Source organism: Babylonia areolata, chromosome 19 (assembly GCF_041734735.1).
Source record: "Babylonia areolata isolate BAREFJ2019XMU chromosome 19, ASM4173473v1, whole genome shotgun sequence".
NCBI classification, from domain to species: Eukaryota; Metazoa; Mollusca; class Gastropoda; order Neogastropoda; family Buccinidae; genus Babylonia; species Babylonia areolata.
Genome location: NC_134894.1, coordinates 2,792,515 through 2,804,812, shown reverse-complemented (window position 1 = coordinate 2,804,812; position 12,298 = coordinate 2,792,515). Strand labels below are relative to the sequence as shown.

Genomic DNA, 12,298 nt, shown 5'->3' with positions numbered 1-12,298 from the left:
TACAGGATTCAGCGCTATATAAATACCATTATTATTATTATTATTATATCCCCTTTCCTCTTCCTTCCGTCCTCTACCCGGCTTTCTGTCGGTCATGTTATCCCAGTTATACGAAATTTCTGCTTTGAAAAATACATTTTCTTCCCTCACTTTCATTTGATCCTTTCTGTTTTCTGTTTCTGTCTCTTGATTTAAAAAAAATTCTGTCTAGCCTTGTATATTATTTTCATGTATTTTTTTTAAATGTATATTTTTCATGTATGTTGTTTCGTGTATATTTTTTCACGTATGTTTTTTCGTGTACTTTTTCATGCATATTTTTTCATCTATGTTTTTTCATGTATTTATTATTTTTTCGTGTATATTTTTCATCTATGTTTTTTCATGTATTTATTATTTTTTCATCTACATTTTTCATGTATATTCCCCCCCCCCCACCCCCTCATGTTTTTTTTTTTCATGTATATTTTTTCGTGAGTGTTTTTTTATTGTGTTTTTTTTCATGCATGTTTTTCATGTTTTTTTTCTTTCATGTATATATTTTCATGTATATAATTATTTCACGTTGTTATTTTCTTGTCTTATCTCCATTCCTTTTCTTCTGAATGACTTTTTTTTCGTTTTTCATTTTCTGGTTCTTATTCATTTTGTCGCCCCATTTCTGTTTATCAATTTCCCGAAGTTTTCATTATTTAGTTGTCTGAATGTGTTTTGGGGTTGAAGATGTCAGCAGAACTCAGGACAGTCAACTCTGGAAAAAAAGGAAGAAAAAAAAAAAGTTGCTAAACGTTTTGACTGACACTGTGACAGATATTGAGTCAAACGTTTAAAAATGTCTTAATGATATCCCAGCATTTTCCTGTTTCATTCCCCTCATGAAAAAGAGTGCATGCGTGATCATTCCATATTCCTTATAGATGATTGATGTGTTTATGGATGATCATAAAGAAATCATTTAAATCCATAATAATGTGAATGGAATGGATAATTTGAATAATGGGTCCAGACTTGTCCTTCAGTCATAATGACATGAACACGTTTCCAATCAACACAAATAGAAGATGGGAATGAGGATAAAACTTTGCACAAATAAAGCTATCAAGTCATGGGTTTTGCGAGAAGAGTTAATAATGTCTTTTTTCTCCATTCTGACCATTCACCCGCAGCACCCATTAAAGGTAAAAATTTAACTACAGTCTTTCTTTTTCCTTGTTGAACGAGCCCTCCCCCCTCTCCCCCCACAACGCCCCCCCCCGCCCCCCCACGCGTCCCCCTAAAAACAAACAAACAAAAAACCAAAACATAAAACAACAACAACAACAAACAAAATAAGCGCAAGTTTGAATGTTTCGGAATCTGTGGTTTGATTGTTTTTCAAATCAAGAATAGACCTGCCGACTACACGTTACAACATTTGAAATGATGCCGGAAGTGTAATGAATTGAATAAAACTTGGCAACTTTCATTCTCATTTGTTGATGTAATCGCACTTGACCTAGTTATTCTCATTGTGTGTTTTATTTATCTATTTATTTATCATACGTCATTATTTATCTTTAAGACGAACGACAACGAGGTGAATCTCTTCAGTGTTGGGCTTATGTCGGCTTGGGCTATTTAACAGGAGGTTTTGGGTTACGGGGAGTATTGCTTGACCGGTCAGTTCTGTCACGCAAACAAGCAATACACAAGCCCGCCTTTCTGAAAGGAAAAAAAACAAACACAAATGGCTATCGATTGCCGACAGTTTGAAGTACATTTACGAAATTCGTCCAGAAACATTTGCAAAGGAAGCGTAGGTCTCGGTCCCTGCCCAGCACTGTACAGTTCGCGCAGTTTGTTCCTGCCTGCTGCCTGCTAAGGGTTAAGATGAGCGCATAAGGCCTTCTCTTGCAACATACGTTAATGGACGCCTGTCGGAGAAAGGCTGCTAGCGGCCCATTAGCGCCGTGACGGGCCCTAACCAGTCGTGACGGCTGCCAGTGTTGTTGTTGTTGTCTCCCCTCTGTATTGTTCCCGGTAGACAGACACAAGGGGGCGCACGCGTCAGCCTCCGCACGTGCAGACCGTAGAAGGTGGTGACAACCCCCTCACTCCCCCCTATCCCCCCACCCCCACAACCTTCCTCCGCCGGACTGCCCAGAGTAACGAGGGCTGTGAAAAAAGTGGGGGACGAGGGAGGGAGAGAGAGGTGAGGGGAAGAGGGATCAGCTGAGATCAATGGTCAAGCCCTGTGTACTATCATTGTTATCTTCTGTCTCTGTTTTTAAGGGTTTCCGTTTGTGTAAGCAATGAAAAGTGAACGATAAAAAAAGTAAACGAAAAAAAGAATCAACATATGTTGTAGTGTTTATGAAAACCGAGTCAAGATCTGTTATGTCATTCATGAAAACTGAATGAAGATCCGTTATAGCGTTGCGGAAAAACTGAATGAAGATCCGTTATAGCGTTGCCGAAAAACTGAATGAAGATCCGTTATAGCGTTGCCAAAAAACTGAATGAAGATCCGTTATAGCGTTGCCGAAAAACTGAATGAAGATCCGTTACAGCGTTGCCAAAAAACTGAATGAAGATCCGTTATAGCGTTGCCGAAAAACTGAATGAAGATCCGTTATAGCGTTGCCAAAAAACTGAATGAAGATCCGTTATAGCGTTGCCGAAAAACTGAATGAAGATCCGTTATAGCGTTGCCGAAAAACTGAATGAAGATCCGTTATAGCGTTGCCGAAAAACTGAATGAAGATCCGTTATAGCGTTGCCGAAAAACTGAATGAAGATCCGTTATAGCGTTGCGGAAAAACTGAGTATTTCTGTTCTATCATTCCTGGAATTCTGAGTTCAGGTATGTCAGAACATTAAAACCTTTCTGAAAAAACTGAGTCACTGTATGTTAGAGTGGCTCTGAAAAACTGGGTCACTGTATGTTAGAGTGGTCCTGAAAACTGAGTCACTGTATGTTGTAGCATTCCTGAAAACTGAGTCAAAATTGTTAGAGCAATTCTAAAAAATGAGTCAACGTAGATTGTAGCGTTCTTGAAACACACACACCCCAAAAAAATCCTTATTAAGTTTGTTGCATTATTCACCCCCAGTTAAAAAGAACAACAACAACACATAACAAAAACAAAACAAACAAACAAAAAAAACAACAACAACCACCCCCCCTACGCCCCCCCCCAACCCCCCCTCTCCCCCCAAAAAGAAAAGAACAAACAATACAAAAATCAAACAAAACAAAAACAAACAAAAGAAAACAACCACCCAACAACAAAGAAACAAAAAACCCCACCAAAAACAACAACAACAAAAAACAAAAACAAAACCCAAACAACAACAACAACAAAACAAAACAAAAAACACAACAAAAACAAAATCCCAAAGTAGATTGTAGCGTTCCTGAAGACTTGAGTCGAGATTTGTTATTGCATTCCAGAAAAAAAGAATTTCCAAAAATGTGAAGAGTCGGCACCAATAAATGGTAAGTGCGCCCAAACTGGTATCCACTGCAGCTGTTTTGAGAGAGCGTGTCCACTTTCCTCAAGGGGGCATCGTCCTGCACGGACAGTCCACAGATTGACAGACACAACAGAGAAAGGCAGAATGCGCCCTACACCACATCCACCAACTTTCGCCGTCCTCGTGTAGAGAAAGGTCACAGACTGACAGACAGACTCGTGACGTCTGATCGTAAACTTTACGCGTTTTGTCTTCATGTGTGTGTGTGAGGGTTGAGGAGGAGAGAAGAAGTGCTAATGGCTTTATTAGATACTGCCGACCCCCCCCCCCCCTCCCCTGGTCCCCCTCCCCCCACGCCCCATGCTCTTCAGCTGTGTGGTTGGTTGCCCGCGGCATCTCTCATTGTCATTAACTTCACCCCGCTTAATGCAGTCTCCTTCACCGCCACCCCCACACCCCTCCTACCTCCAGCCCCAACACTTACCTGCTTCCGTTTCTCTGCTGATGCTGGACTCAAGACGGTCCCCCTTCCCCTTGACGTTCTTCCGACAGCTGGGTCCGCCCTTCCCCTCTTCCACCCCTCCTCACCCCCCTCCACTCCCCACTTCCCTGTCACCTGTGGAAGGAAGGCAGGAACGCCAACGCCGGCTGAAGTGCCGAGCCGTCCACCGAGGGCACAAAACCAACGGTGGCCGAAGGAATGAGCAAAGAGTTCATCCGTCAGGAGACCGGTACCACGGGTGGTTGTGTGCTGCTGTTCACAGACGGCGAGATGTCGCTGACTGCAGATTGAGAAATAAGCTGGCAAGAAGGAGAAGGGAAAATAAGAGACAGGAAGGAGGAGGAAGAAGAAGCAACAGCAGCAGCAGAGGCTACCGCTATCAACGCTGTGTGTGACAATGACCATATTTTGGAAGGATTTCCTGAGGGTTGTCTTGGCTGGGGAGTGAGACAAAGATATGGATTGTTGAGTCGAGTGAATACTGGAAAAAAAAGCACATTTGTATGTACGTATGTATAAGCGTACTTGGAGGATACTGTGCTCTTCCATCCTGTCCTGTTTGGCTTTCTCCTGATATTTACTGTCGACTCTGTCCTGTCCTGTCCTGTCAGGTGCTGTCCCACTCTGTGCTCAACTCTATTGTTCGGTCGTGTCTTATAATTTCTTTTCATTTAGTTTTTATTTTATTTTATTTTGTTTGTTTTTTTCTTCTAACTCCAGCAAGAGCTCATCAATAACAGACCCACTCTTTATTTCCAGTTCAGGATTATTTTTTTTTATATGAATGTTATCTTCCGAACTTACAAAGTTGTTAGGCCCATACCCTTTCTTTCATCCTCGGTTTCAGTTTCAAGGAAGTGTCAAAGCGTGGAGAGTGATCCATATACGCCACACCCAGCCTGATTGAGGAAACAAAAAACTGAAAACAACAACAACAACAACAACACACACACACACACACACACACACACACACACACACACACACACAAAGAGCAGATTCCTGACCTACACACAGACCCAGTGATTGTCAGGCCTTGAGAGCCTGCCCCGGGTTTGTGTAACACATTAACATCAAATGGAGAAAAAAAAAATAAAGAAAAAAAAAGAAAGAAGTAAAAACATTAAACTCACTAGGGACGGCCAGTCATCTCCCTTTCCTTCCCCTACAGAAACCCCGTCTGATGTCCAGAGGCTGTCTGAAGGGTCCAACCGATAGCTTTAGTCGATAGAATAATGGTAATAGTATACTAAATTGTACTTATATGGTGCAAACTCCCCAAAGATGGGCTCAAAGCGCATCAAGAAGAGCGGTATTCTTTGTCTTCGTCCATCTCTTCAAAATGAGAAACTCCGCTTGTCACATGTTAATGATGCCAGCACGGTGAACAGATGTCACTGTCTCTTTTTGTGTCCTTCGTACAGAAAGAGTTAGAATAAATGAATGAAATCTGAAACTGACTCTAAAGGCTCTGCCCAACGCGTAGGTTTATGCTTAGGTCAGCCGTCTTCTGTGTGTGTGTGTGTGTGTGTGTGACTGTACCTTTCAACGTATGATTCAGCGAAGGAGAAGGAGTGTAGAGTGACGTGGCTGGCACCACCAACATGGCCGCCGCCGCTGTGAGCTGCGTGCAGTGGGTGCTGGAGTTACGTCACAAGGCGGAGGGCTCCACGCGCCTCGTGCTGTCCCTCGTCTTCCTCACCAACATGCTGGACAACCTGCTGCTCACCGCTGTCGGTGAGTCACTGCACTCACCGTTCTGCTGGAGGGGTGTCGTAAAAAACCCAAACACCCAAAACACAGCAAACATGTTTGAAAAACAAACAAAAAACAAACACCAAAAAAACAACAGACATGTTTGAAAAACAAACAAAAAACAAAACACACACAAAAACACAACCACCTTAACAGTTCAGTTAAGTTTCTCAAGGAGGCGTCACTGCGTTCGGACAAATCCATATACGCTACACCACATCTGCCAAGCAGATGCCTGACCAGCAGAGGAACCCAGCGCGTTTAGTTCAGCCTTGAGAAGCACCACAACAGCAACTACTGGTTATGTTTATTGTTACGATGATGATGGTGGTGATGATGATCATATTGTGATGGAGTCATGTGGTTAAAAACAATACTGCAGCAACAACCACTGATAGTCATCTTTAATGATATAACGATGATGATGAAAGTATTGTAATGATAATGATCATCATCCATCATTACCTTTTAGATATGATATGGTGGGGATGTCGTTTCTCACCGCTTCCCGCCTTTCCCTTCAGCCCTGTTCTCCTCCAACCCCCTTCATCCCCACCCGCCCTCTTACATGCACGTTTACTCCTCCACATTGTTTTCCCAGTTTTCTTTTCCTACCTAAGTCACCATCACTTTGAACACCACCATTGCTCCACAAGTCAGTCACACGTGTGATTTGTTTTCTTGGCTTCCAGTTCCAATCATTCCCTCCATTCTCCTTCACCTCGACAAGAGGAGTACGAGGAGCAAGCCAATCGGACGATAGTGACATTAGCGCCGTCCAATGGCAGCACAGGAAACACGCTTGTCGACGAGAGCCTGGTGAAACACGCATTTTCATTGGCCGCCGTCGCCGACTCGGAAAACACGCGCGTGGGTTGGCTGTTGTCTTCCAAGGCCATCGTTCAGCTGATCGCCAACCCTTTTGTGGGCCCGCTGTGCAGCAGGTGTGTGTGTGTGTGTGTGTGTGTGTGTGTGTGTGTGTGTGTGTGTGTGTGTGATAGAGGATAGAGAGAGAGAACTCAAAATACTGTGTTAATGTGGGTAAAAGCTGCTTTTATGCAAGACCTCACTACAGTAAGCATGGAAAAAAAAAGAAAAAAGGGAGAAGTAGAAATACGAAGAAGAATAAGAGAGAGAGAGAGAGAGAGAGAGAGAGAGAGAACGAACGAACGAACGAAGTTTTTTTATTGAGGGAAGTGGAATAAGCATACATGTGCTTTTTTTCATCCAGCCCTCAGGGCAAATGGAAATTGAATATGAATCAAAACATCCACAAAGTAGCAAAGAGATGAAGAAATAAAGACATGACATTCACATTCACATTTAAACACGCACATCTACATAATAAACATGTACATTTACATAATCATGATACAAACATCATCATGTCATGAAGGAAAAAGATCAAACCATCCCCCCTAAAAAAACAAAAAACAAAAACAAAAAACAACAACAAAAAAACAGCCCCTCCCAAGCCTCCCCCCCCCCCCCCCGACAGGGCACTGATTGTGGTTGTATATCATTAAGTAGTGCGATAGCGGTTAGACATACAATTAAACTATATATGCGTATTCAATAAGATAAAGTCAAGTTAAGTAGGATTGTTGACATATTTGTCCATAAGGTGTGTATGGTAATGTTTTTTGAATTCTTGAATGCTTTTCTGAACATTAAGATTGGATGAAATATTGTTCCATAAACAGCCTCCTGAATAAATGAGACTGGATTTAAACAGATCTACTCTTGGAATGGGGATCTTAATCTTGTTAGTCTGGCGGACTAGCGTGGTGGGAAATCTATCTCTCAAAGATGGAGCATAATTAGACATGATTTTAAAAATAAAAACTGCTTTGTTGTATTCAAGTTTAAGCTTTAGGGGAAGAATATCTAAATGTCTGTAGTCGTCAACAGTCAGTGATGAAGATTTCAGAAGGATTAATTTAAGAGCTCGTCTATGCAGACTTAGTAAAGGTTTTAGTATATTATCGCTAGCTGAATCCCAGAGTGTTGACGCATAGTTAATATGTGATTCAATATAAGCAAAAAAGAATAATTTTCTACAATGCAAATCAAGAAAATGTTTAATTCTGGAAAGCTGATAAATCTTTTTGGATAGGGTTTTGCATAATGACATAATATGACTGGACCAAGATAAGTTGTTATCAATGGTGACTCCAAGAATTTTATGATTATCAACTTCTTCTATTGGATGACCATTAATGGAAAAGGGTGGAAGGTTGTGTGAAAAATTTTGGCGTTTCTGTCTGGTGGTGAGTATGAGACATTTCGTTTTTTTTGGATGGAGACGCATGTGATTTAAATTGGACCATCTAACTATACCATTAATGCTTTGTTGCAGAGCATAGTACACTTTGTCTATTGTAGTGTGATTTGTATGTATTGTTGTATCGTCTGCAAACATCTCACATAATGCATTAATAAATAGAGGCAAATCATTTATATAAACAGAAAACAATATTGGACCAAGAATTGAACCTTGAGGAACTCCGTAATAGATAGACTGTAAAGAGGATTGAGATTCATTCATAGATACAATTTGTCTTCTGTCTGATAGAAATGAAGATATGAGGTCAAGTGTATTTCCAGAAAAGCCATATAATTTTAGTTTTTTTCAAAAGAAGAGTGTGGTCTATCACATCGAATGCCTTCATAAAATCCACCATGAGAACACCAGTAATTTCATTATTGTTTATATTTGTGAGCCATTGTTCGACTAAGTTAGTGAGTGCTGTATGACAGGAGTGTTGGACCTGAAACCAGACTGATTTGGATGAAATAATTTGTAGTGATTGAAATGATTAAGGATATGTTTGTTAATGTGTTTTTCTAAAGGTTTTGACAATATTGATAAGATTGAAATTGGTCTGTAATTGGAAGGGTCTGTACGGTCTCCTGACTTAAAAATGGGTACTACTTTCGCGACTTTAAAAGATTTAGGAATTATCTTTTTTGTGATACATTGGTTATAGACATAAGTAAGTGTTTCGGCAATTATAGGAGCAGAGAGTTTTAATATCTTTCCATCTATACCATCAATACCTTTCGAACCTGTTTGCTTTAAGTGGGAAAGAGCATAGTAAACTTCATGTACATCCATAAGAGGGATATCAAGGTGTGATGAAATATTTTTAGTGTTACAAAAGGTTTCGAGAATATCAAGTGAATTAAGGGATGACATGTTTGTTCCTACTGTTGAGTTAGCTACATTACAAAAATGTGTATTTAGGTTATCTGCTATGTCGTTAGTTGTTGTGGATTGCGTGATATTATGTTTATTATTTAACTGATTTATGGCTTTCCAAATCAATTTATTATTGGATTTTGTGGAAATAAATTCTTGAAAATAATTCTTTTTTTCTGAACGTTTCAAAGCATTTACAAGATTACGTTGTTTTCTGAATTCATCTTTCTTACCTTCTGAGAGAGACGAGTCTCTTTCCTTAATCTTATCATCAATGGTTTTAGTCATCCACGGCTGTTTAGGATAGCTTTTGACACGTTTTGTTATGAATGGAGCATGTTTATCATATACATTAAGAAAATTGTGATACCAAACCTCCAGTGCTTCTTCAGGATTAGAGAACTGATAAACAGCTGACATATTAGAATGTATCAAGTTCAGTAGAAATATATCCTTATCAAATTGTCTAAAATCTCTATGGCAAACGGTTTTATGTCTATTTGCAGGAATTTTTACACCTCGTTTGGACCATGTGAAACATATAGGGGAATGGTCACTGCAGCCAAACGTTGGGGAACATACTTCTGTTATGGAGTTTGTAGATGAAGCGTATATATGATCTATAAGTGTTTTTGACGTTGCAGTAACTCTCGTAGGTATGTCAATTAACTGCGTTAGGTGAAATGATTCATAAAGTTTTGTCCAGTGTTTGTTTGATTTGAGTAAGTCAATATTAAAGTCACCTAATAGTATTATTTCACTTGAAGACAAAGAAGCTTCTTCCATCATCAACATAAACTTGTCTATCCAATCTACATGTTCAGCTGGATTTCTATAGATAAAGCCGAGAAGGATAGGTTTTGATTTCTTAAAGCGTATTTCGATCCATACAGATTCAACTTGATAATTTTCGAGTGATTCAATTCGTTTAAAGTTAATGTTTTGTTGAACATATACTACAAGGCCTGTTTCTCTAGAACATTTCGGATCATTACGAATAATACAATAGCCTGGTAGTAGTAAATCAGAGTCTTGTATATGGTCTGTTAGTCTTGATTCAGCAAATCCGAATATGTGAAACTGTTTTCCGGAGTTTGAAAGGACATGGGATACATCAGCGAGTTTGTTGATGATATGATTAATATTCAGAAAACCTACTTTAAAACCATCGGATATTGGCCAAGTGTTGAGTGTTTTAGTCATGGAACAGAAAAAGTGAATACAACAGTATCAAAGATGACTATTAATGTTATGATACAATGGTACAATGGAAAGGAGAAAAAAAGACACAAGTACACAGTGTGCAATATACTTAACCACTGATTAAACAACCTATCAAATAACAAGTCACATAAAATATAGTCGAATACACCAAGTAATTAGGTCATTATATATCCACGTTTACACCGTCATCAAATAAGAAGTCACATAGAATACAATTCAAATATAGCAAGTAATAAGGTCAATAATATTTACTGCGTCCGCACAACTCACGTAATTTGCGCTGAATATAGTTTTGGTCCGGCAAACTATGACAACCTCATGTGCATTACGATATCATGAGTGTGTCCGCAACACACACACACACACACACACACACACACACACACACACACACACACACACACGCGCGCGCGCATGAACGTTCACGAGAATGTGCACTTACCGCACCCACGCACTTGCTGCACGAGCGTGTGAACATTCGCAGAACTATACATATCACACGCATGATTCACATAACTGTACATGTATATTTGTATACCGGAATGCTATTAATATATAAATATATGAATATATTATATGTATATATGAATTTATATTTTAGTATAACAACACCCAGTTAGACAGATGATATTGATGAGAAATCAAATCAATCTATGTTGTTTATAGCCCTGCCGACCACTAAGGTCATAATCATCAGGGCTATGTTGATGAGAAAACTCACACAGGTGTACCATAATAGTGGGGGTGGAAGTGTTGTTGGAATGACAATATTTTTGATGCCATTTTAAATAGTTCGTCAGTGTATGTGTCATAATTCACAGGCATTGCAGGATTTCCCGTGTCTTGTCTCTGGGAGATGTTTGGACGGATATTAGCTCCATGGTTACTGTTGTATGAGGTGGTGATATTTTGATTTGGGTGATTGTAATATTGAAACTGATGAGGGTGTTTGGGAGGCATGGAAAACGGGGGTTCATCTCTTTGTGATTTTGGAATGAGAGGTGGAAAATGGTAAGATGATTGCATGGGTGGGGGTGCATGTTCTGATATCTGACCAACAGGACGACGCTCTTGGTTTTGTTTGAATGGTAAGGAGTTGTAGTATTCCCTAGAATTTGGTACTCTCTGGGGGTAGGACGGGGGTGAGACAAGTGGAAACGAATTCAGAGGAGAGTCTGATCTGCTATTGGTATATGTTTTTATGGGACCTTTGGTTTCTCTGTGGGATCCTCTTCGCCACAGGGTTTTGAGATTTTCAGCAAGTCTTGCTGTTCCTCTGGTATTCGTGTGCTTTATACTGCTGTACAGACCTGTGTCTGATGCAAAAGGAAGAAAATTATCAATAAAAGCAATATTGTGGTTTTTACATATTTCTTTTAGATTTAGGTTTGACGGCGTTATGACATTATTGAAATGATTCCCTCTGGCAGGCAAAATGGAGCTGAAAGCTACACGTGCGTGGGGGAAGGTTTTAGAACATAGAATAAAAAGTTCATTCCATGTTTCTGGGGATACTGGACCTGCGGGGCAAGAGTTCACACCAACATGGATGATCACATCCTTTATGTTGGGTGAGACTGGTACGGAAGAAAGCCAGTGATGAAGGTCATCAATAGACATTCCTGGAACACAAAGTTTAAACATGCTTTCTCCACGAGGGGCCAGTCTCTTGGGGTTAATGAAGCGTATGACCGAGTCCCCAAGAAGCAGCATTGTTGCCTTTTCAGGAACAGTCATACGGTCCAAAACATCTCTGGTAGAGGGGTTTGAAACATTTTCTGATGGGTTCTTCTGTTTGTTTGTTAATATTTGTTTTGATCGTTGGGACTCTGTGAAATGAATTTGTTCTTTGTCATTATCTTTGATATCATCGAGAACAGCAAAGGAATTGAAAGTAGAAATGTCTTCGTGGATCGTGATATTGTCATGGGGTAAACAGTCTGCATTATTTGCTGGATTTCCTTTCTGACCATCATTGACAGAACGATCACTGTGTGACTGTTTATCTGTGTTGATGGGTTTTGCGTCACTATTTGGTGTTTCGGTTTCTGAACCTTGAGTAAAGAGTATGTGATTTTCAGTTTGAATTTCAGCATCAATACGTTAATTTCCATGTGGATCAGTAAAGTTGTTTTGAATTTGAATTTGAATTTGAAACA

The 12,298-nt window shown here is 39.9% G+C and overlaps 1 pseudogene across 1 annotated transcript in view; it reads left to right on the top strand.

Moving 5' to 3' along the window:
- Positions 1-5,562: 5,562 nt before the first annotated feature.
- LOC143293968 (synaptic vesicular amine transporter-like) overlaps positions 5,563-12,298 on the top strand; it is a 36,386-nt pseudogene continuing 29,650 nt past the window's right edge. The window contains exons 1-2 of the transcript XR_013056859.1: positions 5,563-5,695; positions 6,406-6,657. The product of XR_013056859.1 is annotated as a synaptic vesicular amine transporter-like (transcript). The remainder of the gene's footprint in view (positions 5,696-6,405; positions 6,658-12,298) is intronic.